This window comes from Macaca fascicularis, chromosome 1 (assembly GCF_037993035.2).
Source record: "Macaca fascicularis isolate 582-1 chromosome 1, T2T-MFA8v1.1".
NCBI classification, from domain to species: Eukaryota; Metazoa; Chordata; class Mammalia; order Primates; family Cercopithecidae; genus Macaca; species Macaca fascicularis.
Window position 1 is genome coordinate 134,770,961 of NC_088375.1, and position 19,448 is coordinate 134,790,408.

At 41.1% G+C, this 19,448-nt stretch overlaps 1 long non-coding RNA gene across 1 annotated transcript; it reads left to right on the top strand.

Moving 5' to 3' along the window:
• Positions 1–1,347: 1,347 nt before the first annotated feature.
• LOC135968690 (uncharacterized) lies at positions 1,348–13,456 on the top strand. The gene is made up of 2 exons (XR_010583633.1): positions 1,348–1,462; positions 13,279–13,456. It is a non-coding gene; the product is annotated as an uncharacterized lncRNA (long non-coding RNA).
• The last annotated feature ends 5,992 nt before the right edge of the window (positions 13,457–19,448 follow it).

Here is a 19,448-nt window from a genome sequence, read left to right on the forward strand (position 1 = left end):
TTTGAAGACAAGCTAGATTTTTTCTAAAGTCGCATTATTAAAGTATTAGAATAACAGTTGAGAGTCCTTGCTTCAAACAGCAATATTGCTGCAGCCTTCATTCCCGTTTCTAACAATAGCTTTTAGTTCTTTCCACCAAATCAAGGAGTTCTAACACATTTAGAACTTGTAGCTAACATTTTGACTCAAGTGGCTTGCATAATTAGTTCCATATCATGGCCAGTTTAATTTCTTCCCTTTCATCCAAAAGTACACAGAGGTCTTGGTTATATCCTGTATCCTCACTACTTGAATGAAGCCCATCTTGCCCCTTCTTATATTCCTTCCCTCCCTTTAACCACAGAATTGTCATTCTAAGGGAAAACACAACTAACTGAGTCTATTTATTAATCTACCACCTCTCAAAGTGCCTAGGTCAAACGGAATAGTATAGTACATTTAGTGGAAAAAACACTTTCCATAGTCTAAATGGAATGTGAGCTTATGCATTCATGCTTTACTGAGTGGTCAACTCATATATGAATAGAAGTGATCCCAGTAGGTTAGGCATTCTTAGTCACAGGATGAGATAGGAAGTCAGCACAAGATACAAGTAGCAAAGACCTTGCTGGTAAAACAAGTTGCAGTAAAGTTGCAGGCCAAAACCCACCAAAACCAAGATGGCGGTGAAAGTGACCTCTGCTTGTCTTCACTGCTCATCCTACGCTAATTACAATACATTAGAATGCTAAAAGACACTCTCACCAGCGCCATGACAGTTTATAAATCATGGCAATGTCAGGAAGTTACACTATATGGTCTAAAAGAGGGAGGAACCCTCAGTTATGGGAATCGTCCACCCCTTTCCCAGAAAACACGTGAATAATCCACTTCTTGTTTAGCGTATATTCAAGAAATAACTACAAGTACAATTAGTTGAGTAGCCCACACTGCTGCTTTTGCCTATGGAGTAGTCTTTCTTTTGTTTCTTTGCTTCTCTAATAAACTTGCTTTCACTTAAAAAAAAAAAAAAAAGAAAAGCAGTGATCCTTTCCTTAAGGAACTAGCTTGAAATAAGTAGGCCTACTGTGGGAATTACCTTCTACATACCACACGTGTGTCCACTGGTCATGCGTTGGTGCCTATGTGGTTGGTTGGAAAGGATGAGTCGCTTGGAGTGACAAATGTAATTTTGGGTTCAAACATGTTTCTGGGAATCAAATGATACTTGGAAGTCTCTTGAGATCTGAAACTCTGTTGGCAATGTGAAAGTTTTCAGTGATGCACACCTTGAAGTCATGATTGTTGTGGCATGGTTGATTTCATTCATTCAACAAATATTTATTTTGCATTTTCCATGAACCAGGTACTGTACAAGGAGATGGTGATGGAATTGAGCAACATGGAAGCTGTCTCTGCCCTCTTGGGTTTTAGCCTTCAGTGATGGAAGAGGCGATAGAAGCAAACAGAGTCTTAGATCATGGTAAGTGCTATGAAGAAAACAAAGCGGGACTTTGTTAATAGAGTTACTGGTTAGGGGTGGTGGTGGTAGTGAGATGTGCAGTTAATTTAGACTGAGAAGTCAAGGAAGGCCTTTGAGGAGATAACATTTGAATTGTCTCAAGCTAAAAACTCAGGGTTCCTTCTGAATTAGATTCCCCTTTTCTTAGTTATAGGCCTATGAGGTTCAGCTAAATATAATACTTATTTGGTTTTTATTTGCTCCTTCTAAATTAGGCAAACCTTTTTTTTCCCTTGCCATGTAAACATTTAATAAGCTTGCAAATTGGGCGTAGGGAAGAGTTTCTTTCCTTTTAAGAATCACAGTAAATATCTCACAACTAGGGGAAATTGCCTCCAGGTAATTGGTGGTACTTTACAAAAACGAGACTCATGACTTTAATAGGCAGGCTTTAGTTGTGTACATAGCTATTTCAGAGATAATCGAATTTTCTTCCTAATGAAAAGCTGCTTTGCTTTCAGTAATTCCATACGTACTTATGTCTTGTTGATGGCTTCCCACCAAAGAAGTCATCTCAGCCCTTTGTAGAGGTTAGCTATGAGAAAAGAGAATTAACTTAGGTAATTCCCACCTATGGAAGAGCCATCAGCCTCCTCAGAAAATATATCCTACCCCATGTCTTCACTGTCAAATCAATTTGCTGGACATTCCTTCTTTATTCATTTTAACCATTTCCATGTGTAGTTAGATTCTGGAGTGAACCTTGCAAGAGTGATAATTATTTGTACCCTTGAATCCAATCCATTTCCACTAGATGTTGAGATAGTAGTCAGTTGCTGTCCTCTTGCCCCCTCCTGCGATGCTTTAGGAGATATCCATTGGGGGTTTGCCCTGGAGGCCACCCGGTCCTTCTCCTCCCCTCAGAATTAAATAGAAAATACAGCTCCACAACAGAAAAATTGTAAAGGCCCTTTTAAAAGTGATGCTGATTTAGAGGAGTGTTTGAATTAGGTGCTTTTGTTCATTTTGGATTCATTTATTCACCAGTATTTATGGAGACATAGCATGGATAGGTGGGGAGATGTTAGACTGTGATGCAGGTCTGCTACCTGTGAAAAGAGAAGCGGGAGAAAGGAAGGATTGTGTCGGAAGAGTTTCAGACCTCTGCAGTTTTGAGAAAGTTTTGGATAGGCTTATGGGGAGTTCCCGAACCAAGGTTGCCCATTAGAGAAGTCCCATGATGGAACCACTTGGCTCTAGTTCTCCTACTGCATTTAGTCATTCCGGGAGCAGCCAGAGGAAGCATTGCCTCCCCTAGTCTCATGAGTGAACACCTGGACGGATCTGAAGGTGGGTTCCTGGAGGCTGTCAGTCAATCATACCTTCAAAGCAGGTTTTCTTGAAGGGAGGCTTAACATCTAGAATTTTATCTTCAGTGAAGGAGAATCATAGATTGAAGGACAGGCATTGTTTGGTTTTGTTTTGCTTATAAATTGAAGTTGTAGTTTTGGACATGATAAGTTTGAAGTACCTGAGACATTCACATGGAGGTGGATACACTGGAGAGAAACTCAGAGAAAGGAGTTGGGCTGGAGATATCAGTCTTGGAGTTGTCATCATTTATGGAAGGTATTTAAAGCCAAGGAAGTAGTTATGATCATTTTTGGGGAAACTATGTAGAGAAAGACGAAAGTGTCCAGGACTCAGCTCTGAGGAACTCTAACACTAACAGGTCAGGCAAAGGAGAAGGAGACAGTAGGAGCAGCTAGAAAGGTAGGAGGAGAGCCAGAAACGTGTGCAAAATGAGAAGGTGTGACAGCAGGGATCAAATGAGACAACCGTGTCCAATGAGAAGAGAGCAGAAACGTAGAGAAGCGTATTGGCAACATGAAAGTCTCCGGTGATTTCTTTCTTTCTTTAGTTTTAGTGACATATTGAGTTCGGAAGATAGTAATAGGCTAAAGGGAGATTGGAAAATGAGATAGTGGGGTAAACATGTATTTAAAACTCAAGAAATCTGGCTCTTTATGGGAGCAGGGATGGGGGCAGTGCTAGAAGTGGGTATGTAATGTTCTTGTTTTCAACGAGTGCAGATATTGGAAGAGACTTGTAAATATGTAGTAATGATCCCATGAAAGGCAAACAGTTCATTTTGTAAGAGAAATAAGGGATAGCTAAGAAGATGAGAGGAGTGCATCTCCCAGAGAAGGTGTAGAGATTGGCCTTTGCTAGAAGGGAGATAGATAACCATGCGTTCTGGCGTATGGAATATCATCCTCCCCCAGGGGTCTGTACTGCCTCTGCTGTCAACTTTTCATTTGTCCAAGGGAGACTGGAATAGAGTCTTCATTCTCCCTGGTCATGTGCTCAGCAAAATGATACTGGGGGGAAGTACCAGCAGTCTTTGTCACAAGATTGTTGGCTTTTCCCTTTAATTACAAAATGAAGTGCAAACCTTTTTTTCTGAGACAAGAGTCTCGTTCTGTCGCCCAGGCTGGAGTGCAATGGCATGATCTTGGCTCACTGCAACCTCTGCCTCATGGGTTCAAGCAATTCTCCTGCCTTAGCTCCCCTAGTAGTTGGGATTACAGGCACCCGCCACTATGCCCGGCTAAATTTTTTTTTTTCTTTTTGTATTTTTAATAGAGATGGGCCAAGCTGGTCTCAAACTTTTGGCCTGGCAGTCAAAGTCTTTTGTAGCCTGTGCTCATCTAGCTACCCTCCGTACTCTCCCCAGTTTACTAACCACTCCCTGATATGAAATACATCTGTGACCCTACTCAGGTTCTCTTTTTCTCCCTAGCTTTAGAACGTCTTTTCATTCTTCCAAGGCCTGATGAGAGGACATCTCCTGTCCGAAGCCTCCCTTTACTCATAGAACAAATCATTCTCTCGTGTGTGTCTCCATAGCACATTGTATCTACTTTTATGATATCCCTTAATAAATTGAGGTTTCAAATGTATCTGGATATCTGTCTGCCTGCTAGTACATGAGGTCTACAAGTTCAGAAAATGTTCTAGTCATCTGGAAGTAACAGCTTGTTTAACTGTTAATGCCAAACTCATAAGATACATTTTTGGAGAATTTTTTCTAAAGGTTTACAAAGGCGATTTGATGGCATCGGGTGGGAATCATTTCACAAAAGGGTAATGACACAGCAGTTCTTCTGCATTGGGTCTGGTATTTGGGTGGAAATGCAGCTGCTCCTACAACATTCTCATTTCTTCTTGATAGCAAGAACAGCTTTCACCCAAAGACAGGAATATTTGTCACAGGGTAAGTGCCAAATGGGGAGAGAGGAAAGTGGGAAAACATACTTCTCTTGAATGCAGTCCCCTTCTTTCCATTTTGGCTCCTCTGGAAGGGCATACATGGGGAGTGCTGGAGTATGTACCATAAAATATATTGGAATCTCTAGCCATCCCTCTTTATATTCCTAACATTTTATAGTGATAATAACTAAGCAGTCACTTATTGCCAGATTCTGCAGGAAGTGCTTTGCCTTTTTTATATCATTTAATTCTTACAGCGATACTGTAAGACAGGTACTTGTATTATTTCCATCGGATATTGGGACTAAGGGCAATAAGGTGAATTGCCTGAAGTCACACAGACACAGAACCTGCAGCAGAGTGAGAATATCAACCATTTCTGCCTGGATCTAGAGACTGAACCCTAATCCCTGTGCTCCAAAAACTCTAGGTTGGCTTGGTCAGTGTGTGTTTCTGCTGGGGAGGCATTAGCAACCTTGGACAGAAAGGCCCAAGATGATGCTGGGGTTGATTTAAGAGACACTTGGGTGTATGACTTATCAGCAGGGCTCTAGGTCACATTTCATGAAAAATAGAGTTTCTTTTAGTGTTTTCTGAATTCTTCTTTCTTGTAGTCTATTGAATGATGCTTGCAGCTGTCCAAAGCTCACCTGAACCCATTCAGAGTTTCTTTTTTTTTTTTTAAACAAAGCTTTATTGAGATATATTTCACATCATACAACTCACCCATTTAAAGTATATAATTGAGTGGTTTTTAGTATCTTCACAGAGTTGTACATCCATCACAACAATCAATTTTAGAACATTTTAATCACCCCCCAAATAAACCCTGTGCCCCTTATCTGTCTCCCCATCTGACTATACCCATAACCCTAGGAAGCCATTATTCTACTTTGCATCTCTATGAATTTGCCTATCGTGGGCATTTCATATGAATAGAATTATACAATATATGGCCTTTGTGTCAGACTTTTATTTAGCATAATGTTTTTAAAGTTCACCCATGTTCTAGCATATATCAGAACTTCATATATTTGTATTGCCAAATAATATTTCATTTGTGTGGCTATACCACTTATTTATTCATCAGTTAAGGGACATTTGGGTTATCTCCACTTTTTGATTGTTATGAATAATGCTGCCATGGACATCATTCAAAGTTTCTTATGCCCTTTTTCCATATTTCTACTCAAGGCTCCCACATTCTCATTGCACAGATCTTAGTTTGAGATCAGAGAACACTGGAATAGTCTAATTATGACAATTCACACTGCAGCATAGATGACTGATACACTAAATGCATTTTAAAAGAGAAGTGTTATAAGCCCAATATACCTCTAATTGTTGAAGTCATTGCAGGCAGTTCCTTTTGAGAAATGAGCTCTTCCTAGTTTCCTGTTCTTACACTAGCTGCCACCTGTCATTGTTTTCTCCACACCCACAAAATGCCCAAAGAAGCTACTTAGTAGCCTCCTCCTGAAAAGCTGCCAAGCCTGTCAGCAGTTCTGTGTCTAATCCATTGTCATTTTCTTCTGCTCACACTCTATTTTTCTTCTCTACAGCAACTTTCTCTGTGTAAATAAAAAGATTATTGTCCTGAGTTTTGTCATTACTCATAATTGCAACCTTTCCATAATCTCTTCTCGTCCTATGGCCACCTTCCCTTTCTTCTAGCTCACTCCTTCCAGAACCATGATCCCAACAATTTGAACCTACCTAGATTGACAATTCATTGATCCTACTACCTGTAGGACCTGTCTGACATCTTTTTGTTTTTTTTTTTTTTGAACTATCTGTCATCTTCTTGACATCTTCTTTTCCCTACTGATCAAACTTAAATTCAATTATCAACCATTCTAGTTACTCCCTTGTGGTCACCCTCAATTCCTTGCATTTTTTGGCTTCGGTTTTCTTCCTTGACAAAGCCACAAGTTAAGTCTCCCTCTCTGTCTACTATATACCTGCGCCAATGAATCTGAATAGGACTAAAGAAAACAGAAAATCTTGCCTCTCTGTACAATTTGTGTAGGTTTGTCCCATGTAAATTAATCACTACCTACTTCAAGTGGGCCTCTGCTGCTTTATGTGTCATCCTTAATGCTGCCAGGAAATTATGTTTCCATTGACTTTCCCACTTTTTTTTTTTGGTGACACAGTCTCTATCTGTCACACAGGCTGAAGTGCATAGCTCACTGTGTCTTCCACCCCTGGACTCAAGCCATCCTTTGGCCTTAGCCTCCCAAGTAGCTGGGACTACAGGTGTGTGCCACCATGCCTGGCTAATTAATTTTTTTTTTTTTTTTTTGTAGAGACAGGGTCTCATTATGTTCCCCAGGCTGGTCTCTGACTCCTGTGCTTAAACAATCCTCCCAGCTCAGCCTCCCAAGTACTGGGATTGCAGGTATGAGTCACCATGCCCAGCCCCACTTTTCTAGTTAATTTTTTATTTTCACAGCTCTCATAAAACCTCAACACTTCCTCCATTATCTTCAATCACAACTGAAAAAATTCTCCAGAATCCAGCCACCGTATTTATCATCTACCAGTGTCTGCATCCATAAAATCTAACATCAGTGTTTATTTCTATTGTTTCTTCTTAGAGAGAAAGGTCATCTTTTCACTTGTGTGCTAGATCCCATCCTTTCTTACCTACTAAAGATCATTTTTCCAGCAGTTCTGCTCTCTCCTGCTTCATCATTTTTTCACGTTTTTGGAACATTATCACCAATATGCAACTATATTGTTAGATTTCCTATCTTAATGCAATAAAAACCAAAGTTTTCTGCTGACTCCATCATCCCTGCCAGTTACTACCCAATTCCTGGGCCTTCCCTTGCAGCAAAACTCTTTGAACCAGTTTTCTCTTACCACCAACTTCTTGAGATTTCCCCTAGAAGAGCCAATCAGTGTCTCGAACTTAATATATCAAAAATGGAACATCTGATCTCTAACTTCGTAATATTTCACCCCCAGCTGTCCCATCTCAGCTGATGGCAATATTACCTATTTTTTTTTTGAGATGGAGTTTCACTCTTGTCACCCAGGCTGGAGTGCAATGGCACGATCTTGGCTCACTGCAACCTCTGCCTCAGGGGTTCAAGCGATTCTCCTGCCTCAGCCTCTTGAGTAGCTGGAATTACAGGCACCCGCCACCGCACCTGGCTAATTTTTTGTGTTTTTAGTAGAGACGGGGTTTCGCTATGTTGGCCAGGCTGATCGCGAATGTCTGACCTCATGATCCGCCCGCCTCAGTCTCTCAAAGTGCTGGGATTACAGGCGTGAGCAACGTGCCCAGCCGGCAATATTACTTTTTTAATTGTTCTAGGTCAAATTCTTAGAGTTACCCTTTAATCTTCTCTTTCTTTCATGCTCCATATCCAATTAGTCAGAAAATCGCATTTGCTCTATCTTTAAGCTATACACTTCGTCTGATCCATTCTCATCATCTCTACTATGAACACCCTGGTACAAGCGAATCATTGTCACTTACGCCCTAATTGATCCCCCGATTCCATTCTTGCTTGTTACCTTTTATTTCAACAAAGCAAAAGCCAAAGTACTAACAGTGGCCAACAAAATCCTGGACAAACTGAGCCCCCAGTAATCTATGAATTTTTCCCTAGTACCTTTCCCTTCCTATTCACAAAAGCTGGCATATTCTACTTCAGGGCCTTCGCACAGGAACAGGGCTTTTGCCTGGAGCACGCTCCCTCTTCACTTGCTCTAAGCCTTCTCCAATGTCCCTTCCTAATGAGGTACACCCAGGAAACACTATTTAAATTTGTGTGGCATCTCCACCCTGATCTTCCTACCCTGTTCTGTTTTTGCATAATGCTTGTCACCATCTAATATACCATATATATTTTTTTATTTTTAACATATTTATTTTTATTTATTTGTTTATTCTTTGAGTCCTGGGGAACTGGGATGAATGAAAAACTTACATTTCATGAAAATGACCCTTAAGTTTCAATGACAAAAAATTACCCTTTGGTAATATTTAAAATGTTAAACTTGTATCTGTATTACCTTGACTAAAAAAATTCTCAATTGAAAAAGAAAACAAATCCTAGGCCAGGCATGGTGGCTCACATCTGTAAACTCAATATTTTGGGAGGCTGAGGCAGGAGGATCATTTGAGCTCAGGAGTTTAAGACCTGCCTGGGCAACATAGTGAGACTCTGTCTCTGCAAAAAATTAAAAGAAAATTAGTTGGGCTTAGTGGTACACACCTGTAGTCCCAGCTACTTGGGAGACTGAGGCCAGAGGATCACTTGAGTCTGGGAAATTGAGGGTACAGTAAGCCATGATTGTGCCACTGTATTCCAGCCTGGGTGACTGAGCAAGATCCTGTCTCAAACAACAACAACAACAACAACAACAACAACAACAACAACAACAACAACATCCCCCAAATGTTTGTGCCTAGAATCACTTGACACCTCTGAAAAATTTTAAATAAGAAATAGATGCAATCACATTTCAAAAAGATCATTGGGCAACAGTGAGGAAAAGGAGGTGGAAGAAGTGCCTGCTGGAGTCAGGGAGAACAGGTGGTTGTTGACTACTCCAAGAATCCCAGGGAAAAGTGATGGAGGTGCATCCGTGAGGATCAGGACCCAGTGGGGACAGAAAAGTGAACTGTGAGCATGTCAGCGCCCTAGGACATGCATATGGGAAAGTGGAGAGGAGTGTAGCCTGACTGCCAGGTTTGTATTTTTGTAACAACTGGCTATCAGGTGTTGCTGTCACTAGAAAGGAAAAAATAGGGAGAAGAAGAAAATAATGAATGCAGTTTTGGAATATGCCATACTTTGAGGCTATGCCACATTTGAAGTGCTTTTGTTAAACAATTACTATTCTTTGACTAAAAGGACTGCTGATCCCTCTTGGTGTAAGAATTCCCTTCTGGATTTCACACCCGATAATATGGGTTAACATCCAGCATTTCAGTGGGGTCCATAGTACCTAAGTACCTTTCAAATCAAAAAGGTCCACCTTAGAAAATGTTTATTTTTTGCTCTCTGTCTCTCCCCACTAGAGTGTAAACTCCACAAAGTCCGGGGTTTTTGATTGTTTTGTTCATAAGCATTTAGTTCTGGGTCATAGTAGGTGCTCAGTAAATATTTGATCAATGAATTAATCTGAAATTGAGACATGCATTCAGGGCCATCTATTAAATTTATTGACCAAATTGTTCTACTATGTGAAATATCAATCTTCTTTGAAATTTTGATACTGAAATCATTTATTAAATCTGATGCTTATTAAAAAAATAGATATATTATCATCCCCACTACCACCCATATTGTAAGCTTTCATTGACATAGTTGTTATTTTAAGATTTTGCAATCGAAAAATCTTTTAGTCTACATTACACTTAAAAGTAACATTCTTTTGATAACTAAAATCTTCTAAAATCATGCATTTATTTTAAAAAGGGAAGTTTGAAACAGTGGTATTAGCTTTGTGTCCTGGAATTTGGCATTGAGGACTCCCCGGAATTCTCCAGCTGCGAGAGCTAAGAATAGTGCAGAATGTAAACTTCCATAGAGCCAACTGTGAAAGGAATTTTGAGAAGCACAGTGAGACTATAGCATTCTCAGAAAGTTTAGAAAATGATACTCATGGCCGGGCGCGGTGGCTCAAGCCTGTAATCCCAGCACTTTGGGAGGCCGAGGCGGGCGGATCACAAGGTCAGGAGATCGAGACCACAGTGAAACCCCGTCTCTACTAAAAATACAAAAAATTAGCCGGGCGCGGTGGCGGGCGCCTGTAGTCCCAGCTACTCAGGAGGCTGAGGCAGGAGAATGGCGGGAACCCGGGAGGCGGAGCTTGCAGTGAGCCGAGATCGCGCCACTGCACTCCAGCCTGGGCAACAGCGTGAGACTCCGTCTCAAAAAAAAAAAAAAAAAAAGAAAATGATACTCATTAATTGTCAAGTAGCACATATTTTAACGATGTAGTTTACTGTTCTAAACTCAAATGGAATAGCTTGTAGGACCTCCTGCCTCCTCCCAAGAGAGGTTTCATTCATTCTCTATGCACTCATGTGTTATTTAACATTATTATGAGAGAACATGGGACAAAGACCTGCCTTTGACAAAGGGCAGTGTCTATTACTACCTTTTATAGGAGTGCTTTCAAGGCTTCCCAGAAATGCATGTGGCAGTTTTACTCAGAATCAGATTTTAATTTGTTGAATTCATTTTAGCCTTAGGATTCCCATTTTTGTTTGTGAGCCTCCAGGGCAGGTGGTGGAATTTAAGATTTTTTTCTCCTCCCTCCCTCCCTCCCTCCCTCCCTCCCTCCCTCCCTGCCTCCCTCCCTCCCTCCCTCCCTCCCTCCCTCCCTCCCTCCCTCCCTTCCTTCCTTCCTTCCTTCCTTCCTTCCTTCCTTCCTTCCTTCCTTCCTTCCTTCCTTCCTTCCTTCTCTTCTTTCTTTCTTTCTTTCTTTCTTTCTTTCTTTCTTTCTTTCTTTCTTTCTTTCTTTCTTTCTTTCTTTCTTTCTTTCTCTCTCTCTCTCTCTCTTTCTTTCTTTCTTTCTTTCTCTCTCCCTCTCTCTCTTTCTTTCTTTTTTTCTTTCTTTTTTTTTTTGCAACAAGGTCTTGCTCTGTTTCCCAGGCTGGAGTGCAGTGTTCCAATCTTAGCTCACTATAACCTGTCTCCCAGGTTCAAGCAATTCTCATGCGTCAGCCTCCTGCTTAGCTGGGATCACAGGCATGTGCCACCACACCAGCTAAATTTTTGTATTTTTAGTAGAGAAGAGGTTTTACTATGTTGGCTGGGCTGGTCTCCAAATCCTGTCCTCAAGTGATCCACTCATCTTGCCCTCCGAAAGTGCTGGGATTACAGGCGTGAGCCACCATACCTGGTCGGAATTTAAAGTCTAGTAGAACTTGGGAAGTGAAGCAATGTCACGTTTGCTTTGCTTCTATTTGCCCTTCCAGCACTCCCATTTCTCTTTTCAGCATCTTGATCCTACAATTGGGTTTGCTCATGGGGAATCCCACAGAGGTCTGCCCTCCTCAAGAAGTGCCTTATGCACTCCCCAGATCTGCCTGGCTTCCTCCCCTTCAAATGGAAGCCTGCCTCTTCTTTTATTTATTTATTTATTTATTTATTTAAAGACAGAGTCTCGCTCTGTTGCCAGGCTGGATTACAGTGGTGCTATCTCGGCTCACCACAACCTCCACCTCCCAGGTTCAAACAATTCTCTTGCCTTAGTCTCCCAAGTAGCTGGGATTACAGCCACGCACCACCATGCCCAGCTAATTTTTGTATTTTTAGTAGAGACATGGTTTCACCATGTTGGCCAGGATGGTCTTGATCTCCTGACCTCGTGATCTGCCCACCTCGGCCTCCCAAAGTGCTGGAATTATAGGTGTGAGCCACCGTGCCTGGCTGCCTATTCTTAACTGGTGAGTTGTTGGGGAAAATATATTAGACTACATTTTTATTTCTGTAAAATAAAAAAATTGATCTAGATTTTATCTAAGACCTCTCCCTGCTCTAAAATCTTGTGATTCTGTGAGTCTCTTTTCAGGCGATAAAAACTACTGATGATAACTTTCCTGATAAAATTGTGCCATTTTCACCATGCTTGTGGAATTATCCCTTTTGTTTCGTTAATCTCTCTCTCTCTCTCTTTTTGTAGTCACAGGACTATGATTTGAACCTAAAATAGTATTCTGCTTACAGCACATTTCACAGAAGGCAGTTCTGTCTCAGACCCGCTTTCTGGGTGTGTGGATTTCAAGCCCCTAATTGGGGCTGGTGGGCAGTTTGGTGGCAAGATGCTGGTGCACTTCCCACTCTTGGTCAAGGCATTGCTTCATGGCCAGCTCTGCTATGTGATTTTCCACTTTCGGACTCAGCACAGACCACTGAATCCTCAATAGGATCACTTGTTAAAAGGTGGAATATTACTGCATATGTTTTGATAGACTCAGTCCTTGCAGGCAGCTCCATGTGAGAGCATGCTATGGACGAGAAAGAGGTAAATGAGTAGTATGATTTGTCCTGAAACCCACAGGCCTCTACTGAGATTAATTGTTGGCAAACTCTCCCCGAGATCCTTGACCATAAAGCACTCCAGGGAGTGCAAAGGATTACAGTCATTACCCATATAGCAAGCTGAGCTAATTTTGCCTGGGTCTGACCCTTTGGTTCCAGAGAGTCTAGCTATTTCAATTCTGTCCCTTAGATGACACACCATAATGACGACATTGAGAGCGTGATCAGCTGCTCATCAGGTGCAGGACCCCAGCATTTCCTTTCCAGCACACAGATATTTTCCTGAAATTTAAAACGCCTTCTGAAACATGGGGCCTTCCGTTCTTCGTTAGTCACCCCTGCTTTGTAACTGGTCAGTCGCCATAGCTAGAGTGTGGGAGGATGGATGACCTCAGTCACATGAATCTTGCAGTGAGTACTGTGGAGCCATAGAGCAACAGGTGCTAGACCCAGTACCCAGGCAGTGCAATGCTCTCTCAGAGGGGGATTAGGGGCCTGGAGGCAAATTACCTGCACAGGGAACTCACTACATTTTGTTTTATTTTCCAGAGGGTTCCTCTTTGTTTCCATATGACTGATAGACACCCATGGTCACACTGGATTATAGTATTGCTTTCTTCGTTACCAAGGCAGCTTTATTATTGAAACCTGGTGAAACATCTGCAGAAAAGAGTCATGATATGTTACTTAAAATCTCCAACGAAGGAAAATAAATTCTTCATAAAAGAGAAGTGATGATGATTTGGTTCAAGTTTTCTCAGCACTATATATCGCTGTTTTGGTGATGCAGAACAGACTTGGGAAACAGGGGGGGAAGAATTGGGAATGCTGTTTTTTAGTTACACCGTGGTTTCAGTGCACAGGTAAAAGGGGCGGGTGGAGGTTAATTAGAAACCAAATTACTTTGGCAGTTCTGTTTAAGTAAGGGCCTGGTATTTTCCAAAGAGGAGGAGGAAGTGCTGATATCTCTAAAATCCTCCCCGCTTTCAAGTGGTTAATCCTCAGGAACTATCCTTTGTGGAGGTCATTACTGCTACTATGAGATGGTAATTAAAAAAAAAAAAAAAGCAGACCCATTTCAAAGACAGTGTGAAAAGTATAGAAGACTGTGGCCTGAGTGCTCACCCATCCAGATTTTTCTGAGGAAATTTTTCCCATCCTAGTACCTTTTATAGTTCTTAATGGCAGAGAAACTGGGCATAAAGTAATACTCTTTTTTAGTTTCATTAATATATACTTAATGTACAGAGTTTTGGTAAAGTTTGGAATACAGGATAAGAAAAGGGCTTTGTATGCAAAGTTTTAAGTCCTATAAACACTTTTAGTATCTTAATTGTACTTATATTTTATACACAGAAATCTGGATGGGTGATCACTCAGGCCACAGTGTTCTATACTGTACACGCTGTCTTTGAAATGGGCCTACTTCTTTTTTTTTTTTTTAATTACCATCTCACTGTAGCAGTAATGACCTCCATAAAGGATAGTTCCTGAGGATTAACCATCATTTTTTTTTTAAACAATAATTTGTCTTCTTTTTCTACACAGAGTTGCCCTGCTTTGACTTGCTCACTCTATTACAAAGGCCTATTTATAACACATATAGCTTAGTGTGGATTGGAAATCCGGATTCATTCATTCTCACCTTTAATCACTACCTAAGCATAGGTATTTGCTTTTTTGATGGTGCTCAGTGTTTGCTATAGGAAAGGGTCAGTGACCAAATTTTAGTTCTAGGGTGCTATTAAGAGCCAGAAATCATTTTGAAAACAATAGTATGCTTAGCTTGTACCTCTGAGAAGTTTTTCACCACTCTGTAGGCATTCTCAAATGTAAAATAATAGCAACAATAACATTTAGGGAGAACTTGCTATGCACCAGACAGTGCAGATCCTTTACATATACGGACACACTTAATTCTCAGAACTACCTGGTGGGATAAGTCCTATTGGCCTCCACTCAAGGGAAGGGCTGAATGGCTAGGGATTCAGTTCCACACATGAGCTAAGAGTCGAAGGAGGGCGGTGACTGATTCCAAACAGTGTGTGGTGGATGCCCTCTTGGATCCAGCTGCCCTGGTTGGAAACAGTGAAGCATGTGGAAATTAAAGAGAAATAAGCTTGAAATGAGAGTATGGGAGGCTGTGTGGCCTCGCCTGTGATGTGGTCCAGTATGGGCATCACCTTAGCAGTGAACAATTGTCTCATAGGTGGTGGAGGAACTCTGCGATTATGAACCATTGCTATGATGCTAGTTGAATGGGGAACTTCCATTCTCCCCCTTTTCCTAGCTTTTGGAAGAACAAAGGAGCCCTGAACTGAACTCTCAAAGCTCCTGGAATTCTTGCACAATTCAGGGTTACGATGGGATACTACTTTTAGGAGAAAAATGCTAGATTCCTACTAGGGCAGATGCTGTTTCCAGCAACTAACTGGAAAGATAAAAGAGGTATGCCAGTATTTCTGCTAGACTCTGGAAGAGGGTCTTATCTCTGTGAATATACAGTTCTGTGGGTCACTGCCTTGTCTGAAATCTCCAGTGACTTTCCATTACATACAATGTCCAGCTCATTCCTCACATCAGCCTCCAACTTACCTCACCTCTAGTTCTTTTAGGGTCAACTTTGGATCTTTTGTTGGATCCAAGCAGTCTCATTTTTGTTTCCTAAATATGCTGCGCCTCCCACTTGAAGCTTTGCTTATGATTTATTCTGTGGCCCTTGAGAGGAATAAGCCCTCTCCTCCCACTATCCACATTCTACCTTTCTTCCCTGAGACACCCATGCCCTCCATAAGGAGGATTTACCTTCTGAGAAGGTTGAATTGCAGGACTTAGCATTTCTTCTGTGTCCACCACAGGGAAACTGTGACCAAAGGAAGGAAAGCCATGCACTGAATCAGAAGACCTGAATTTCAATCCTGGCTCGGCCGTTTTCTCACTGTGACCTTAGGCAAAATTTTCAGGTCACAGTTTCTTCATCTGTAATAGCCATCTCATAGGGTTAATGTGAGAATTAAATGTAATGTAGGTGAGAATAAATATATAAACACCATATAATTATTCAGAGTATTTGTTCATAAAAATATGGATGACTGTCATGCCTGTAATCCTAGCACTTTGGGAGGCCGAAGTGGGCAAATCATGAGGTCAAGAGATCAAGACCACATTGGCCAACATGGTGAAACCCTGTCTCTACTAAAAATACAAAAATTAGCTGTGCGTGGCGGCATGTGCTTGTAGTCCCAGCTACTCAGGAGGTTGAGGCAGGAGAATCTCTTGAACCCAGGAGGTGAAGGTTGCAGTGAGCCGAGATTACACCACTGCATTCTAGCCTGTCAACAGAGTGAGACTCCATCTCAAAACAAACGAACAAACAAAAAACATATGAATGACTATCACCACAACCATACTTTTCTAACCATAGGAATATATGCCATTTTGGTACCTTGGTTAGGGAAAGCCAGAATATCCCATAATACATAGACTTCATGTAAAACATCTCTATTAAAATCATGATCTTCCTTCTGGGTGTCATTTGCTTTCCTGTGTATCCTGGACTGTGTTGTTAATCATATCAGAGAGGTGCTATCTATCATAGTAGATAGAGTTTTCTCCCCCATGATCTCTTAACTTTTTAACCATGCTATATTTGTTATTTATTGCTCTGTGGGTTGCTAATTTAAACTTAGTGGCTTAAATTAGTAATAATTGTTTATTATCTCTTTTGGTTTTGTGGGTCAAGCATTTAGGAGCATCTTGTGATGTTGTGGTCAGATGTCACGTGGGGCTGCCATCATCTGAAGGCTTGATATGGGGTGTAAGATCCACTTCCAAGGCAGCTTACTTATGTAACTGTTGGCCAGGGGCTCCAGTTCCTCTCGCCATGGGAATCTCCACAGATTGTTTGAGTCTCCTCATGGTAAAATAGCTGACTTTTCCTAAAGTGAATGAACTGAGATACTAAGACAAAAGCTGAAATGCTTCTTATGACCAAGTCTTAGAAGTCACAGATTGTCACTTTTGCCCTGTTGTACTGGTCACACAGGGGCAGCCGTGATGCTTTAGAAGAGGACTGTAAAAGGGCATGAGTAAATGGAGGGGAGGATCATTGGAGGTCATTTTTGAGACTGAATACCCTGGTCCACCCTCTGGCCCCCAGTGATACATGTTCCTCCTACTTAAAAATATATACTTATCTCCTTCCTCAAGGCCACCAAGTCTCATGCCATTACAGTATCAGCTGAAAGTCCGGGATTGGATCACCTAAATCAGATCTGGGTATAGCTCCTTGAATATTGATCCTCTAGATCTGGAGACCTGTGAACTATGGAGATGAGTTATCTGTTCCTCATACAAGCAGCACCCCTAAATTACAGGAAAGGTGTAGGGTAGTAGCATTCCACTTTTTCAGAAAGGGAGAGAATAGGAGTCACATGGCAGTCACTGGTCCACGGCAGTTCTGAAATCCAACCAGGCACATGTTGCCAAGTGCTTAATTCAGGCTCAATCCTGCTGCCTTAGAGTGATTCTTTAACGTTCTTATCTCTGCTCTCTGAGTTCTTGGTTCTATCTTCATTTTTTGTTTTTATTTATTTAATTTTTTTGAGATGGAGTCTTGCTCTGTTGTCCGGGCTGGAGTACAGTGGCATGATCTCGGCTTACTGCAACCTCCACCTCCTGGGTTCAAGTGATTCTCCTGCCTCAGCCTCCCAAGTAGCTGGGATTATAGGTGCCCACCACCACGCCCAACTGATTTTTGTATTTTTAGTAGAGATAGGGCTTTACCACTTTGGCCAGGCTGGTCTCAAACTCCTGACCTCAGGTGATCCGCCCACCTCAGCCTCCCAAAGTGCTGGGATTACAGGCGTGAGCCACCATGCCCAACCTCGTTCTATCTTCTGAGTCTTCCTTCCTTTCTCATTAGAAATGGCCTGTATCTGCAGATGAGAGGTTTTCTAAACCTACTTCTTGCCCATAGAGGTTTAGGGAACTAAAGCCTTCTCATTTTGTACTGTTTCAGTTCCTTTAAATCCAAGAAGATATAATTCTTTAAAACAATTTTGTATTTTAAAATGAACAGATTTATAGACCAGTCCATTAGATGAAAGTCACACATATACTTTTTTTTTTTTTTTTCAAGAGGTACCCTCTTTACCATGATCTTCCTGCAAGATGACTGAGAAACATCCCCTTTAAGAGTCTGAGAGGGATTTTTCTTTAAAGGAGTGAATTTGTTAGGCTTACTTTTGGAATCTTAGAAGGCCTTTTGTCTGACTGAATGGTTTTCTCAGGGGCTGTATTAGATCTTTCTAAGGTTTTAGCAAAGGATTCAATAGTTCTCCACTGGATTTGGTTTTTGCTCTGAAGTAATTTCTTAATTTGAGAATCTTGGAAGTGCTGAGAATGAGAAACAGTTTTATTTTTGAACTCAGCAAGTCCTGGATTCTTTACATCTAATTTTTTTCTTCATCTCATAATTCCTCTCACATTTTACTGTAAGCAGCAAAAAAAAGCCAGGTGGCACTTTTAGCACCCTGCCTGGAAATCTCCTGAGGCTTGATCATCTAGTCCATCGGGTACATGTTTTTACTTTGTCCATTACTATAAGCAACAATGCTACTAAATTTTCTGCCACTATATAAAAAGGAAACCATTTCCTCCAGCTTTTCATAACATTTTCTCACAATTTTCTTTTTAAAATAGACTTTATTTTTAGAGCAGTTTTAGGTTCACAGCAAAATTGGGTAGAAAGTTGAGATTTCCCATAAACTCACTGCTGCCACAAATCCACAGCTTCCCCGACTATCAACCTCCAGCACCAGAGTGGTATATTTGTTGCAATCAGTGAACCTCCATTGACACATCATTATGACCCCAAATCCACAGTTTACATTAGGGTTCATTATTGGTGTTACACATTTTGCAGGTTTGGACAAATGTATAGTGGCATGTATCCACCATTACAGTATCATAAGGAGTACTTTCACTACCTTAAAAATTCTTTGTGCTCTGCCCATTCATCCCTCCTCTCCTTAGTGCTTGGAAACCACTGATCTTTTTACTGTCACCATAGTTTTGCCTTTCCCAGAATGTCATATAGTTGGAATCACACAGTATGTAGCCCTTTCAGATTGGCTTCTTTCACTTAGTAATATGCATTTAAGGTTCCTCTATGCCTTTTCGTGGGTTGATAGTTCATTTCGTTTTAGCACCAATTAATACTCTATTGTCTGAATGGGTCAAAGTTTAGTCACTTACTTTCTTTTAAACTCTCATTCAAAGCCTGCTTAAACTAAAGCACATCAGGCTTTTGCTAGCAGTTTCCTCGAAGTCCTTTAGGTGCTCACTGATTGTGTGTGTGTGTGTATATCCCTTAATATATAAAAATCAATACACACACATAGTATAAAAGGATTTATTTATTTTAGAGCTTTAACCTTGTGCAATTGTGGGAGCTGAGTACACAATTTGTATGAGGCTATTTCCCCGTCTGATAATGAAGCCCAAAGTTTGCAGGACAGGCAATTGGGAAGGGAAGACACAAACTACTCTTGAAGACAGTCTGGCACTGAATCAATGTCTCCCTGACTCTGTAGCATTTTCTTTCCTTTCATTTTTTTTTCCTCTTCTTTTCCTTTTTTTTAGAGATGAGGTCTCACTCTGTGGTCCAGGCAGGAGTGCAGTGCAATCATAGCTTACTATAACCTTGAACTCCTTGG